Genomic DNA, 15679 nt, shown 5'->3' with positions numbered 1-15679 from the left:
GTTGGCAACCAGATGCCGACACTCTACCACTAATCCACACAGGCAGCTGCAGGGTACACTGTTCGGATCGCCTCTTTCCACTTCCTCTTGGTTTGTTGATGGACTCTACGTGAACACTACGTCCAGTCTGGAGCCAACTTATCGGAAGTCATCTGGTAAATGTTAATAGTTTAGGAAATAGAAATAATTATTATGACGAATGTATATCCAACCCAACACTTCGTAGAGCGTTTTTACGACGAGATAACCTTCCTGATATAAAGCCCTTCAGAGGAGTTAATTTTAATGCAGTGGCTGGTGTGATGTCCGCGTCTGTGTAGAGGTTAGTGTGAATAGCTGTCACCCCCAGAGGCCCAGGTTCGATTCCCGGCTCGGCCACGTAATTTCAAAAGTGGTACGGGAGCTGGAACGATAGCTGGAACGGGGTCCACTCAGCCTCGGGAGGTCGACTGAGTAGAGGGAGATTTGATTCCGATCTCAGCCATCCTGGAAGTGGTTTTCCGTGGTTTCTCACTTCTCCTCCAGGCAAATGTCTGTCAGTAATTAAGAAAAAACAGGAATGATATGTACTTTATACGAAAAGTCGTACACATGTATTGAATAAAAAACTGAAGTGGAGCTACTTTGACACTCCGAGGATTACTGTTTACCTAACTTAAGGCCACGGCCACTTCTTTCCCTGTTCCTTGTCTATCCCTTCCAATCTTCCCATCCCCCGACAAGGCCCCTGTTCAGCATAGCAGGTGAGGCCACCTCAGCGAAGTACTGGTCATTCATTCTCTTCAATTGTATCCCCGGACCCAAAGTCTCACGCTCCAAGACACGGTCCTTGAGGCGGTAAAGGTGGAATCCCTCACTGAGTCCGAGGGAAAAGTCAACTCTGAAGGATAAACAGATTAAGAAGAAGATTTTTTGTTGTTATTTGCTTTACGTCGCACCGACACAGATATGTCTTATGGCGACAATGGGACAGGAAAGGCCCAGGAATTGGAAGGAAGCGGCCGTGGCCTTAATTAAGGTACAGCCCCGCCATTTGCCTGATGTGAAAATGGGAAACCAATTAAGAAAAAGAATGGTGTGATGTATGCGACAGGAAGGGACATGGTGAAATACGGTGTCAGAACAGCCCATTACTGTCAAATAGCTCTGTTACGCACTTCCCGCGGTAGAATAACACCCACGGTATCCTCTGCCTGTTGTAAGAGGCAACTAAAAGCGGCCCTAGGGACTCTGAACTTTGGAGCGTGGGTTGGCGACCTTGAGGCCCTCAGCTGAGTCCTGGCATTGCTTCCACTTACTTGTGCCAGGCTCCTCACTTTCATCTATCCTATCTGACCTCCCTTGGTCAACTCTTGTTCGTTTCCGACTCCGACGCTATTAGGTTTGCAAGGGCTAGGGAGTCTTTCATTTTCACGCCCTTCGTGGCCGTTGTCTTCCTTTGGCCAATATCTTCATTTATCGAAGTGTCGGACCCCTTCCATTTTTTCTCTCTGATTAGTTTTATATAGAGGATGGTTGCCCAGTTGTACCTACTTCCTCTTAAAACAATAATCACCACCACCACCACTGTTACGCACTTGACATAGGAATGTTTCTAATATTATTTTAATAAAGCAAATTACCACTAAAGCAAATTGACACACAACATTCATGACTGTCTTCCTTTTCCTTTTCCGAAACAAGACCTGTGGGAAGGCTTTGATTATACCCTAGATGGAACTTCAAGAAAGCTAACTGGACTCTGTTCTCGGAAAATCTTGATACATGCGTCGGTTGGATTCCTCCCATAAGGTCCAATTACAAGCGAATTGTTGGTGCTATCATAAGTACAGCAAAGAAATGTGTCCCAAGAGGCTACCGTAGGGAATATGTCCCTGCCTGGACTGAGAAATGTGAGAAACTTTATGAGGAATTCTGTGTAAGTAAAGACCAAGAAGTAGCTGATGAACTGCTATGCCAACTTGGCGCTGCAAGATGTGCTAATTGGACAGAGACTGTTGAATCTACGGGCTTTCAAAAATCAAGTAGAAAGGCCTGGTCTCTCCTTAGGAAGCTTGGTGGAGGAAAACCATCACACCGTACTAACGGAGCTGTTACACCAAATCAAATTGCGTCCAACAGAGTCAACACTTCAAGAGCTCCTCAAAATAGATAACACACGATCAAAGTTAAGAAGGAATTAAGAGAGCTCAAGAAAATATGCACCTCGAATTCTGAATATTCCACTCCATTCATTCCAGAAGAAGTTACAATAGCACTGAAAGATATGAAAGCAGGAAAGGCTCCAGGTTTCGATGGTATTCATCCAGAGTTCCTTCTCAACTGTGGTAAAAATGTAAGAATATGGTTAGCTAAATTTTTCACAGACATTCTTCTATCAGGCAATATACCCCATAAATTAAAGAGGACAAAAATCATTGCTATTCTTAAACCTGGCAAACCTAACAATGAACCTCAAAGCTATAGACCCATTGCTCTGCTTAGCATGATCTATAAACATCTGGAAATAATTATTTATAACCGTATTTGCCATATCATTTTCAAAAACTTACCTGTTGAACAAGCTGGCTTCCGCCCGCACCGAAGCTGTACAGAGCAGGTCCTTTCTATGACAACATTCATAGAGGCTAATTTTCAGAAACACCAGAAAACTTCAATTTCTTTCATTGATCTAACAGCAGAGACAAGGATTGATTCTCAAACTTCTACGAAACATTCCATGCCTGCGCATTGGAAATCTTATTAACAACATGCTCAGTAACAGAAACATCCTGGTTCAAATTGGCAATAGTATGAGCTCACTGAGGAATCTTAATAATGGTCTCCCACAAGGTTATGTGCTGGCTCCCCTTTTGTTCTGTTTATATATAGCAGATATGCTAGAGACTACATCTAGGAAGTTTGGGTACGCAGATGACTGGGACCTTGCTGTTAGCCATATAGACTTCAAAGTTACCGAGGATGTTCTAACCAGAGACCTATCTACTATGGAACGATACTTTCGTGACTGGAGGTTACAGCCAAGCGCAGCAAAGACAGTAGTTGCTTCGTTCCATCTGAACAATAAACAAGCGAATAGAGAACTGAAAGTTCGCTTTGATGGCAGACTCTCACATACCAAGTATCCAAAATTTCTAGGAGTCATTCTAGATAGGACTCTAAGTTTCAAAAAACATCTTAGCAGAACTGCCGCCAAACTCAGAACCAGAAATAATATCCTGCAGAAACTGTGCGGCACTACGTGGGGGTCAACAGCTTCTACACTTCGGACTTCTGCCCTTGGACTAGTTTATCCCGTGGTTGAATATTGTGCTCCAATCTGGATAAACAGCGCTCATGTTAAGCTTGTAAATACTCAGCTCAACCAAACCATGCGTTTAATATCAGGGACAATCAGATGTACTCCAACATACTGGCTGCCATCATTAAATCACATACCGCCTCCATCCGTGAGAAGAGAACAAGCACTTATCAAGGTGTACAATAATATGTGCAACAATTCTTCTCTTCCTGTACATCTTTACCTCCCTGTTATTAACAGGAAGATACTTCGCTCTCGCCACCCTCCATTGAATACTGCAAGGAAGTTTGCTGAAAGTAATTTCAACATGATTGACAGCTGGAAGCAATTATGGAAGACCTCTGCAACACCAGAACAGCAAGCTATGCCATGCATTACATCTAAGCCACCAGGTTTTGAGCTCGCCAGAAAAATTTGGTGTACTCTAAACCGAATCAGAACTAATTGTGGTAGATGTGCAGACTCCCTTTATAAATGGAAGAAAATTCCATCTCCCGAGTGTAGTTGTGGTGCTGAAAGACAAACTGTTCAGCATATTATCCAAGAATGTCCTCTATCAGCCTTCTCAGGAGATCCAGCCGAGTTCTTGATGGCTACTCAAAACGGTGTAAATTATATTAGAGATACCAATCTGACATTTTGACTTAATGTGTTCAGACGTGAAAATAATTTTAAAATACTTTTATTGTGATGTGATTGAAAACCATGCGATAAATAAATAATAATAATACCAATCACTAATAATATAAAATAGCACAGAAATCAAAATTTCCCTAATATCCTCCCCACATTGCAGTTTTGCTTCACACTAATTAAATTGTAATACAATGAAAAAACACTAACTTTTACATAAAAATATTCAAATCCATTTCACTTGACACGGAACTTGCATACAATGCTTATTTCTTTGGTATTATTTACAAGTCCAAACGTTTTGGTATTTTCACTCTTCTACCATTTCTTGTAGACTTCGTCTGTGGATATGTCACAGCGTCAGGTGGTCCATGAGAAATCCTCTGCTGCTGCAACTCCAGGACAGATTCTGGACGATTGCTCTCTACCATTGCAGTAGATTCATCCGGTGGGGCCACCTCTAAGGGATAGAGTCTTTGCAATGGTCTCACCCTATCGCCTGCAGCAGTTCTCAGTTTGACAACCCTGACGCTGTCATCCATACCAGGGTACACCTCCTAGACAACACCTAGTAACCAGTCAAGTCGTGTAATGGCATCAGCGCCGATCAGCACAACGTCACGTTATTGGATGTCCCATATCCGTTTGAATGAGAAGAGCCAGGTTCCTTGCGGAATCTGTGTCGAAGATCGTCCCGAAGTTTCTGCAGATAACACCCTCCAATCCATTCCTTTTCTGTCTATAGCATCCAAATCCGGCGCATCAATACTGGGTATCTCATGAAGAAAATCAGCTGGTTTCAGGGGCTTCAGTTTGTACAAATCATCTTATCCATAGTCCGGCTCCATGGCTAAATGGTTAGCGTGCTGGCCTTTGGTCACAGGCGTCCCGGGTTCCATTCGCGGTAGGGTCGGAAATTTTAACCATCATTGGTTACTTTCGCTGGGTGTATGTGTCGTCTTCATCATCATTTCATCCTCATCATGACGCGCAGGTCGCCTACGGGAGGCAAATCAAAAGACCTGCACCTGGCGAGCCAACATGTCCTCGGACACTCCCGACACTAAAAGCCATCCGCCATTTCACTTCATCTGATACATATGTCGATGACCGTGAATTTATAATTAGCCTTTATAGTCACACAGTATCGTGCGTAACTCAAAGTACGGAACCGAACCTTTGCACAAGTTACGCCGAAGAAATTATTTCACCATTCCAATGAGCCTTTCAGACCACCCACCCCAACATGCAGCAGTGGGAGGATTGAATTTCCACGTTATTCTTTCTACACCGGGCGAGTTGGCCGTGTGGTTAGGGGCGCACAGCTGAGAGCTTGCATCCGGGAGATAGTGGTTTGGAACCCCCTGTCGGTAGCCCTGAATATGGTTTTCAGTGGTTTCCCATTTTCACACTGGTGGGGCTGTATCCTAATTAAGGCCACGGCCGCTTCCTTCCCATTCCTAAGCCTTTCCTACCCCATCGTCGCCATAAAACCTATCTGTGTCTTATAGGTTTTTAAGCTGAATTTTGTTAACTGGACATATCATTAATAACTACAGAAGCACAATTATATTAGAAATTAGGCCTACCAGGTTATACATAGTGTAGGCTATATTTCATTATGATCTCGCTCCCTTTGAATTTATATTTCAATAAAAAGTATAATGTTTGATACATGTTAATAAGTTAATGAAATATCAGTATAATACCCATCTCTCTCTCTCTTCTATGAAATGACACTTTGGGCTTTAAAGAATTCTTGTTGTTATGTGAGATATCTGTTTTGTATTACCATGCAGAGATTTTAAAACTGAGATTTGTTAACTGGACTCATCATTAATAACTATAGTATCATATTAGAAATTAGGCCTAGCAGGCTATATATGGTGTAGACTACATGTGATTATAATCCCTCTTCCTTTGAATGTATATGTCAATGCAAAATGTAATGTTGGTTACATATTAAAAAGTTAATAGGATTCGTTCGTTCGTAATCTGTTTACCCTCCAGGGTCGGGTTTTCCCTCGGACTCAGCGAGGGAACCCACCTCTACCGCCTCAAGGGCAGTGTCCTGGAGATTCAGACTTTGGGTCGGGGATACAACTGGGGAGAATGACCAGTACCTCGCCCAGGCGGCCTTACCTGCTATGATGAACAGGGGCCTTGAGGATGGATGGGAATATTGGATGGGACAGGCAAGGAAGAGGGAAGGAAGCGGCCGTGGCCTTAAGTTAGGTACCACCCCGGCATTTGCCTGGAGAAGGAGTGGGGAACCACGGAAAACCACTTCCAGGGTGGCTGAGGGGGGAATCGAACCCACCTCTACTCACTTTGACCTCCCGAGGCTGACTGGACCCCGTTCCAGCCCTCGTACCACTTTTCAAATTTCGTGGGAGAGCCGGGAATCGAACCCGGTCCTCCGGGGGTGGCAGCTAATCACGCTAACACCACAGAGGCGGACAAGTTAATGGAATTTCAGTGTAATATGTATTTCTCTTCTATGAAATATTACTTTGGTTTTAAAGCATTCTTGTTATTGTGTGAGATATCTCTTTCATATTACTCTTCAGGGGTTTCTAAGCTGAATTTTATTAAATGGACACACCATTAATAACTGTAGTAGCACAATCATATTAGATTTAGGTCTGGCATGTTATATATGGTGTAGGCTATATGTGATTATGATCCCCCTTCCTTTGAATTTATATTTCAATTCGTTACATGTTAATAAGTTAATGGAATGTCAGTATAATACCTATCTCTCTTGTATGAAATGATGATTTGGTTTTAGTGCATTGTTATTGTGTGAGATATATCTTTCATATTACCATTTAAAGGTTTTTAAGCTGATTTTTGTAACTGGGCATATCATTAGTAAGTACAGTAGCACAATCAGATTAGAAATTAGGCCTACCAGGTTATATATAGTGTAAACTACATTTTTATGATCTCCCTCTCCTTGAATTTATATTTATTCTATGAAATGTTGCTTTGGTTTTAATGCATTCTTGTTATTGTGTGAGATATGCCTTTTGTATTGCCATTTCGAGGTTTTTAAGCTGAATTTTATTAACTAGACACATCATTAATAAGTACAGTAGCACAAAAATATTAGAAATTAGGTCTATCATGTTATACATGGTATAGGCTAAGTTAATGGAATATCAGTATAATACCTATCTCTCTTCTTTGAAATAATGCTTTGGTTTTAAAGCATTCTTGTATTGTGTGAGATATTTCTTTTTATTACCATTCAAAGGTTTTGAAACTGAATGTTATTGACTGGACACAACATTAATAACTACAGTAGCACAGTCATATTATAAATTAGGCCTATCAGGTTACACATTATATAGACTACATGTGATTTATATTTCAATACAAAATTTAGCGTTTTTTACATTTTAATAATTTAATGGAATATATCAGTAAAATACCTATCTCTCTCCTATGAAATGATGGTTTGGTTTTAAAGCATTCTTGTTATTGTGTGAGATATGTATCTCATTTGTATTGCCATTCAGAGGTTTTTAAACTGAATTTTATTAACTGGTAGAGCTGGGAACGGAGCGAGTAAAACCGATGAGTAATCCGGTTGTAGCGGTAGAGCGCACAACTGATCCCCTCCGCTTACAACTGCAAGTACCGGTACTCGCGGAGGAGCAGATCACAGTGTAGCGCACGACAAGTATTTAACAAGGGGAGACTACGACGTTCGGATCACGGATTATCTTCAAACTTTGTACACTTTTAGCAGTCCATAACGACAAGATAATGTGCAAATAGTAAGGCGTACTATTAAGGCATTTTCGAGAAAATCGCAAGAGACATTTTGCGTCGAATATATACCGGTGCGTTGCGGTCACGAACACGAGATGGCGACGGTCGGGTGATCAGCGTTCAAGCTCCGTAATCGCTGGAGGTCGGTAGATGCAGAGTGGGTTGTTGTCCCATATGCTCTGTACTCTGACCGGCCTACCGAGCAGGGGAGAGGTGGTCACGGCTCTACCGTGGCTCTACGCCTCTGCATTCGGGAGACGGGCCTGGGACACAGTGCTGCATTTCTCGCCTGGCCTCGCCCGTCGGCTGTCCTGAGAATGGTTTTCCGTGGTTTTCCATTCTCCTGCACTAAGGCGAATGCCGGGACAGTTCGTAGTAAAGACCATGGCCACCTACCCCCTCCACTTCTCCGCACATCTCCTTCACCGTAACAAATCTCCCGGCCTGAGCGACGGCGTCACCGTCTAAGAGGCCCGCCTTCCACTTGAGGGGAGGAATGAAAACATTTAGTAGTAGTAGTAATCGCTGGACCACTGGATCGAGTCTAGCCCGCCGCTTTTTTTCTACACTGGTCATATTCTTTCATATATATTGCAGGTCAAAGCGTCCAGGTGCAAAGAAGTTCCGTGTACCTTACTCGATTTCACTGTCACGTATGAGGGATTTCACAAATCACGACAGGCATACATTTTCAGGAATACTTTATGCATTGAACCGTTTACTTGTTGATAATTATAAATGATATATATATATATATTTTGTCCGCCTCTGTGGTGTAGTGGTTAGTGTGATTAGCTGCCACCCCCGGAGGCCCGGGTTCGTTTCCGGGCTCTGCCACGAAATTTGAAAAGTGGCATGAGGGCTGGAACGGGGTCCACTCAGCCTCGGGAGGTCAACTGGGTAGAAGTGGGTTCGATTCCCACCTCAGCCATCCCGGAAGTGGTTTTCCGTGGTTTCCCACTTCTCCTCTAAAAAATGCCGGGATGGTACCTAACTTAAGGCCACGGCCGCTTCCTTCCCTTCCTTGTCTATCCCTTCCCATCCCCCACCAAGGCCCCTGTTCATATTAGCAGGTGAGGCCGCCTGGGCGAATTACTGATCATTCTCCCAGTTGTATCCCCCGACCCAGTGTCTGAAGCTTCAGGACACTGCCCTTGAGGCGGCAGATGTGGGATCCCTCGCTGAGTCCGAGGGAAAAACCGACCCTGGAGGGTAAACAGATTAAGAAGAAGAAGAAGAAATAAATTTTTTGTAGTCCACCTCTGTCGTGGAGTGGTAGGTGTCATTGGTTGCCACCCCCCGGATACCCGGGTTTCATTCCCGGCTCTGCCACGAAATTTGAAAAGTGGTACGAGGGCTGGAACGGGGTCCACTAAGCCTCGGGAGGTCAACTGAGTAGATAGGGGTTCGATTCCCTCCTCAGCCATTCTCGAAGTGGTTTTCTGTAGTTTCCCATTTATTTCTCCTCCGAGTAAATGCCGGGATGTAGGCCCCTTCCTAATGTAAGGCCATGGCCGCTTCCTTCCCTCTTTCTTGCCTATCCCTTCCAAACTGACCATCTCTCCACAAGCATAGGAGGTGAGGTCGCCTGGGCGAGGTACTGGTCATCCTTCCCAGTTGTATCCCCGACCCAAACTCTCGCGTTCCAGGACACTGCACTTGAGGCGGTAGAAGTGAGATTCCTCGCTGAGTCCGAGGGAAAGACTGACCCTGGAGGGTAAACAGAGTAAGAAAGAAAGAAAGACATTTTTGTAATGATAAACGTTAGTTAGTTCGTTCGTAATTCCTTCTAAGCCCTCATACCACTTTTCAAATTTCGTGGCTGAGCCGGGAATCGAACCCGGACCTCCGGGTGTGGCTGCTAATCACACTAACCACTACACCACAGAGGCCCTTTGAATTGCAATATATATGAAAGAATATGATCAGTGTTGAAAAACAAAACGACAAGCGAGACTCGACCCAGCGAGCCAGTGATTACAGAGCTTGAACGCTAACCACTCGACCACCATAGTTTCGTGCTCAAGACCGCAACACACTGGTACATATTCGACGCGAAAACTTCTCTAGCGATTTTCTCAAGAACGCCTTAGTACAAGGTCTTTTTCAGCTGGCTCCGCAGCACCCCTCAGAGCTATATATCTTTCGGCAAATGAGTCACCCAGCTATCGCCTTCCGTGCGTGTTCCCCTGACACAGGGAGCAAGCCATAAAAAGGACCCTGCAATATACCTTACAACTTGCACATTATCTTGTCCTAATGGACTACTAAATGTGTACAAAATTTGAAGACACTCCGTGATCCGAACGTCGTGACCTCCCCTTGTAAGAGTATTGTACCTGTATTCAGTCTGTGTTTCTTAATTTGTGTCGATGTTTCCTCCGCTTGTTGTGTTTTGCGTTTTGTAGATAATGCAAAGCATAGTAGATAATAATTGTGGCATTAGTTTGATATTTAATACCATTTTGAGATGGTATTCATGTTTTAGAATATTTAAGAAACTGCATAAATGTTTACAGAAATTTGTACCACAAATGCCTTGAAAACGGTCTGATGCATGGCAGTTCTTTGAAATTACTGATGATAAAAATAATGAAAATGCAAATTTTGAGACCGCATTTCCGCGACGGCTGGAGGCGTATCAAATTTGTGGGATTATATCAAGAGGCATCACAAGGATGAAAAGAGCAGGTCGGCTTCTCCATCCATAATAAAATTTAAGCCTCCCCCCTCCGCTGGGTGGGGGAGTTTGCGTTGTTACCGGTACCGGTGCATTAAAATGCTCCTCACCCGGTAAATTTAATGGTAGAGAAATTTAATTTTTAGTGATATTAGTGAAGCTGGGAAAAGAAATTATTGTAGTATTTGTGTTTAAAAATTTACGTTGGAATTGTAACTTAAGGTATTGAAAATGTGATAGAGATAGAAGGTGAGAATTTATTTAGCTCTGAGGGTTAGTGGTTTTGGTACTGGTTATGTATTGTTTTATGGACTTTCAAACTTATATAGGCTTCTCCATCAGAAAACAACATTGCTGTATTCAGCAAAATAGTTATGTTTGGAGAAAAGGGCATTGAATTTGCGTTGCCATACCAATAACGTATTTTAACGTACCGCCACAGTATATTCACTCAGTAGTTCACTCGGTACAACCGGGTGATGACGTCACAACAACTGCTCTGCTCCTCTCCGTCCCCACCACTATTAACTGGACACATCATTAACAAATACAGTAGCACTATCATATTAGAAATTAGGGCCACCAGGTTATACATGGTGAAGGCTACATTTGATTTATCTTACATCATCCTTGACATTTCATAATGATCTCCCTTCCTTTGAATTTATATTTCAACTCAATGTTTCTTACATTTGAGTAACTTAATGGAATTGTAGTTTATGATGGCCTACCTATCTGTCTTCTATAATTTACAATACTGATATCTCCCGTAACGATCTAAATGACACCGTCGCATAATATCACAGTATAATCACAATTGCTGCATAGGAAAGAGGGGGTGAATTTCGTCCTGTAGGCCTATGGTATTTTATCCTCTTTTCTATCTCTTAGCGTACTTTACTCGCCAGAGGTTTAGATAAACTATATCACACCAAAAACTGCATTCCTCTTATTTCAAGTATGTCATTCCTTCTAGGTGAAACTTTCTGTCTTTCAGCATTTTGAAGAGAATCTGTAGAGCACCTGAGCACCAAACACAAAATATCTACCAGCCATTTTTATTTAACACGACGTTAAGCAGCTTAACGGGACGAGAGTGCTACGTTAAAGTAACAGAGAGTTTAACATCGCGTTAGCGTTAACGAAGGTTGATGAAACAGTCATTCTGTTAACTATCCCGTTAAAGAAGTTTAATGTGACGTTAAATCGTTAACGGAGTTTGATGAAACCGGCCCTAAGTGTTGTTTTTCCTATGGTATTAAACGCATTAGCTAAAACCAGCTTCAATAGTTTACGAACGTAAACTTCGACTTGTAAGTCCTCTCTACCAAATCGAGCTTGAAGACTGTCTATCGCTTTACGATATTTGTCGGCAGTCGGGGCAAACTTGTGACTAATTCGTACGCTCTAGAACCTTCTATCACAGCTTGAATAAGATACTGGAATTTATCTTCCTAGCTCATGTCCTCATCTTAGATATTTTACGGAACTGACTCCAAAAATATAACCAGTCAATTATTTCCCCAGAGAACTTCTTCAGTTCTACTGTTGGAAGCCTGTAGTTCTTTTTTCAGCTATATTTTCATTTTCTACACTTCGGGGAGGGGAAACCGGCACAATGGTATTAAAAATCGTGTTCCTTTAGCCCTACACCTCAAGAATTGACGCCTAGATTCATCAGTTGATTCTTCCTCATCTGCTATTTGATCAACCTCAAAATATTTTCTATTATCTGTTGAAATCTAAATTAGCGATACTACCAGTCCTTTCTTGAATGATTACTAGTTGTACCTGAATTTCTTCTGCGTCTGGTTCAGCGTCTTGTAATAATGCCAGAACCTCTTTGTATACATGTGTAAACAACCGCCGACCTACGGTCCTTGCTTTCGTGAGGTTTTCCATCTTATATATTCGCGGGAGTCTTCTGTTATTAATGATGACCTGTCGCGGTCACCAATAAATTTTAAGTTCACCAATTAAAACATTACAAACACCACGTTGAAATCATATATTTTTACTATTTATTCAGACGAATTTTCAACACACACACACACACACACACACACACACACACACACACACACACACACACACACACACACACACACACACACACACACACACACACACACACACACACACACACACACACACACACACACACACACAACTCTCCAACCCCGACCAAGACCAACTCCAATTCTCAGAACTCAAGGCAGGTTTCGATTAGTGGCAAGATGTGGTGAGCGCGGGCCATGAATGAATTCAGTGTGATCGTGAATGCCAGTTTAAAATAATCATTTTGAGTGAAGTATTTCGGGTCTACTTTTACGGCTGCTTTAACAGCTTTCAATAGGTACAAAGAAGTGTAGGGATCGTCCGGAAGTTTAATATACGGTACTAAGTATAGGTTGTCTACTGTTTACATGTGGTCACGTATACATTATGTGTTTGTTTTCTTTGTGTTCGTGTTTTATTGTTAATATTATTAGGGCCATTTTAGAATGTAATGTACATATTCAGGATTAGCATTGGTCGATCGTGTTGTGTACCTCTCTGTAAGTCTAATTATGGCAATTCTTCGGGAATTTCTGCCTTCAAATTTCCGAAGGAAAAAGTCTTACAAGAGAAATGGATTCGTTGCATTCATTGTGAAAATTTCACTGTAAATAATAAGACTGTTGTCTGCATCAAATATTTTGACCCTAAATTTATTGTGCGTGAAGGTGCTTTTGCCATTGAGAATGGTGAACCGATTCGCATTCCTAAGAATAATCCTAAATTAGCACCTGATGCTTATCCAACCATGTTTGACAATCAGCCTTCGTATAATACTATAAGTTTGCCTCGAGTAAGAAAGGACCCTGAAGAGCGTAAACAGCAGTTGCTACAGAGAGACGAAGAAGCGTTTAAACGTTGGTGTGAAGAGGACAAGATCGATAATTTTCAGGTTTTTACGAGAGAAGTGAATAAGATATATGTGAGTCCATTCAATGTGATTATAAAATATGACAGTGTTCTATTCTTAAAACTTCAAGACCAAGATTCCATCAATAGCGGTGATTTTTAAAGTGATGCGTGACCTAGAAGTAAAAACGCATTTTAAAAACATTCGTTTACCTGCAGGATGTGAAGGACAGGATGGCCTGAAGTGTGACAGATGGGAAAAATTCAAAACTCAGGTAAGTCATCTTGGTAATTATGAAGAAAGTAGTATTGAACTTAGTGATAGAGTACTTATTTTGGTTAACTTTCTGAAAAAAGTCCTTGTTTTAGATTGCGAAAAAGAAAAACTGAAACAAAATAAAATTAATTTTGCAACAGAACACTTGGAACTTAGTTTACTGAAGCAAATGAGATATATTTCTGAGTTGCTAATATGGGCAGAAACATTTTACTATTTTTCCTGGGGCTTATCACGTATTGACGAACGCACATGTCATGACTTTACCACATCCTGTCTCTTTAGGACGCTTTTTGACAAAAATAGGTCCAAATAGCACTGGTATTGGGCCTTCGCATAAGCATTTTTAAAGGAGAAGGCTAATCTTCTCCAACACAATGATAAAGTTGTGATATTGATGCTGGATGAAGTCTTTGTCAGTTCTAAACTGACATACAAAGCTGGATAGATTTTGGAAGTGGCAAAAAATAGTCCTGAACTGGATCCAGCTACTATCATTCAGGTTTTTATGTCGTCTTCCATACTTTCTGACCACAAAAGTGTTATTAGACTCGTCCCGGTAACAAAACTAAATGCAGAAACAATTTCGAAACTCACAATGGAGGTTCTAAAACTTATGAATGGTGTAGAAACTTCCCTTAAAATGTTGTTAGATATGCACAGTGCTAGTTTTGTACGACTGGAATATTTTGGTGAAGGGTGAATAATTAGCTAATGGGTATGTTGTGTTAGTGTTAATAAGTTAGAGGAAAAGTTAATTTTTTTCTTTGCTTGGTGATATGTTGCTTATTCTGTTGGCCTAATTTGTATGTTGGGTGTATGCACTACTACTTTTATTTAGCTGCAATATTTTGGTGAAGGATGAATAACTAGGTAATGGGTATGTTGTGTTAATAAGTTAGTAGGAAAACTTATTTTTTCTGTGCTTGGTGTTATGTTGCTTAGTCTGTAATTTGTTTGTTGGAAGTGTGCACTACTAGTTTTGTTCGACTACAATATTTTGATAAAGGGTGAATAATGTGTTAATAGGTATGTTGTGTTAGTGTTAATAAGTTAGGAGGAAAAATGAATTCGTGGCTTTCCCCTGAATTGGTTTCGAAATTACTATATCACATTATACGCTGATGACACCAATATCTTCTATTCGAGCAAATGTAAGGATACGATTTTAGAAAACATGCAACAGGACATACTCACTCTCTCACACTGGTACCAGTGTAACAAATTGACAATGAATCTGCATAAAACTAAACACATAATTATTTCGAAACAGAAAATCCGCCACTCAAATAGTGACATATTATCATAAATGATACGAATATAGAAAAAGTAAATAAAATGAAATATCTTGGATTAGTTATTGATGAGAATCTGACTTGCAGTGATCATGCTGAATACATAACTAAGAAAATCGCCCCAATTGCTGGATTACTAAAAAGACTTAGATGTTTAATCCCTAAACACCTCCTCCTACAAATTCATTATTCACTAGTACATAGCCACTTGCAGTACTTATGTGTGATTTGGTCACATTGTATAAAGTCTTCTTTGAATGAACTAACGGTGATACAAAACAGGGCAATAAGGAACATATTTAACTTACCATTATACATCCAAGTAAAAGACCTGTACACTCAGACCAAAATTTCAAAGGTCAGGGGGCACTACGTGTAGGGGGCCTGTCCTTTTCCCCTGGCCTTCCATAGATACTGTAAAGGTTTATCGTAAATAAATAATGAATGAATGACTCAGCGTAATAATTACAGAGCTTAATTCTGTCATACTAATGTATAAAATAAAAAGAAACATAATATTTCACAACACTACTTTAATAACCAATTCAGACATCCACAGGTATCAAACTAGACATGCAGGCTTTGTATCACGTCCACTCTTCAAAATATGGGAAGATCAGTTGTAAATTCTCAGCAATTCAAGCATACAACAAACTTCCTGCTGAAGTAAAAATAGCCCCTACTTTAATAACTTTCAAGCAACGAGCTAGAAAGAGGACTATAGAGTGGCTAACATGGCTGCTACAGCGCTCTGGGTGGTGCCAAGACGAAATAGCGACTCCATAGTTTAAGAGCCATTCATATAA

Source organism: Anabrus simplex, chromosome 11 (assembly GCF_040414725.1).
Source record: "Anabrus simplex isolate iqAnaSimp1 chromosome 11, ASM4041472v1, whole genome shotgun sequence".
Lineage (NCBI taxonomy): Eukaryota > Metazoa > Arthropoda > Insecta > Orthoptera > Tettigoniidae > Anabrus > Anabrus simplex.
This window is presented reverse-complemented; position numbering follows the sequence as displayed.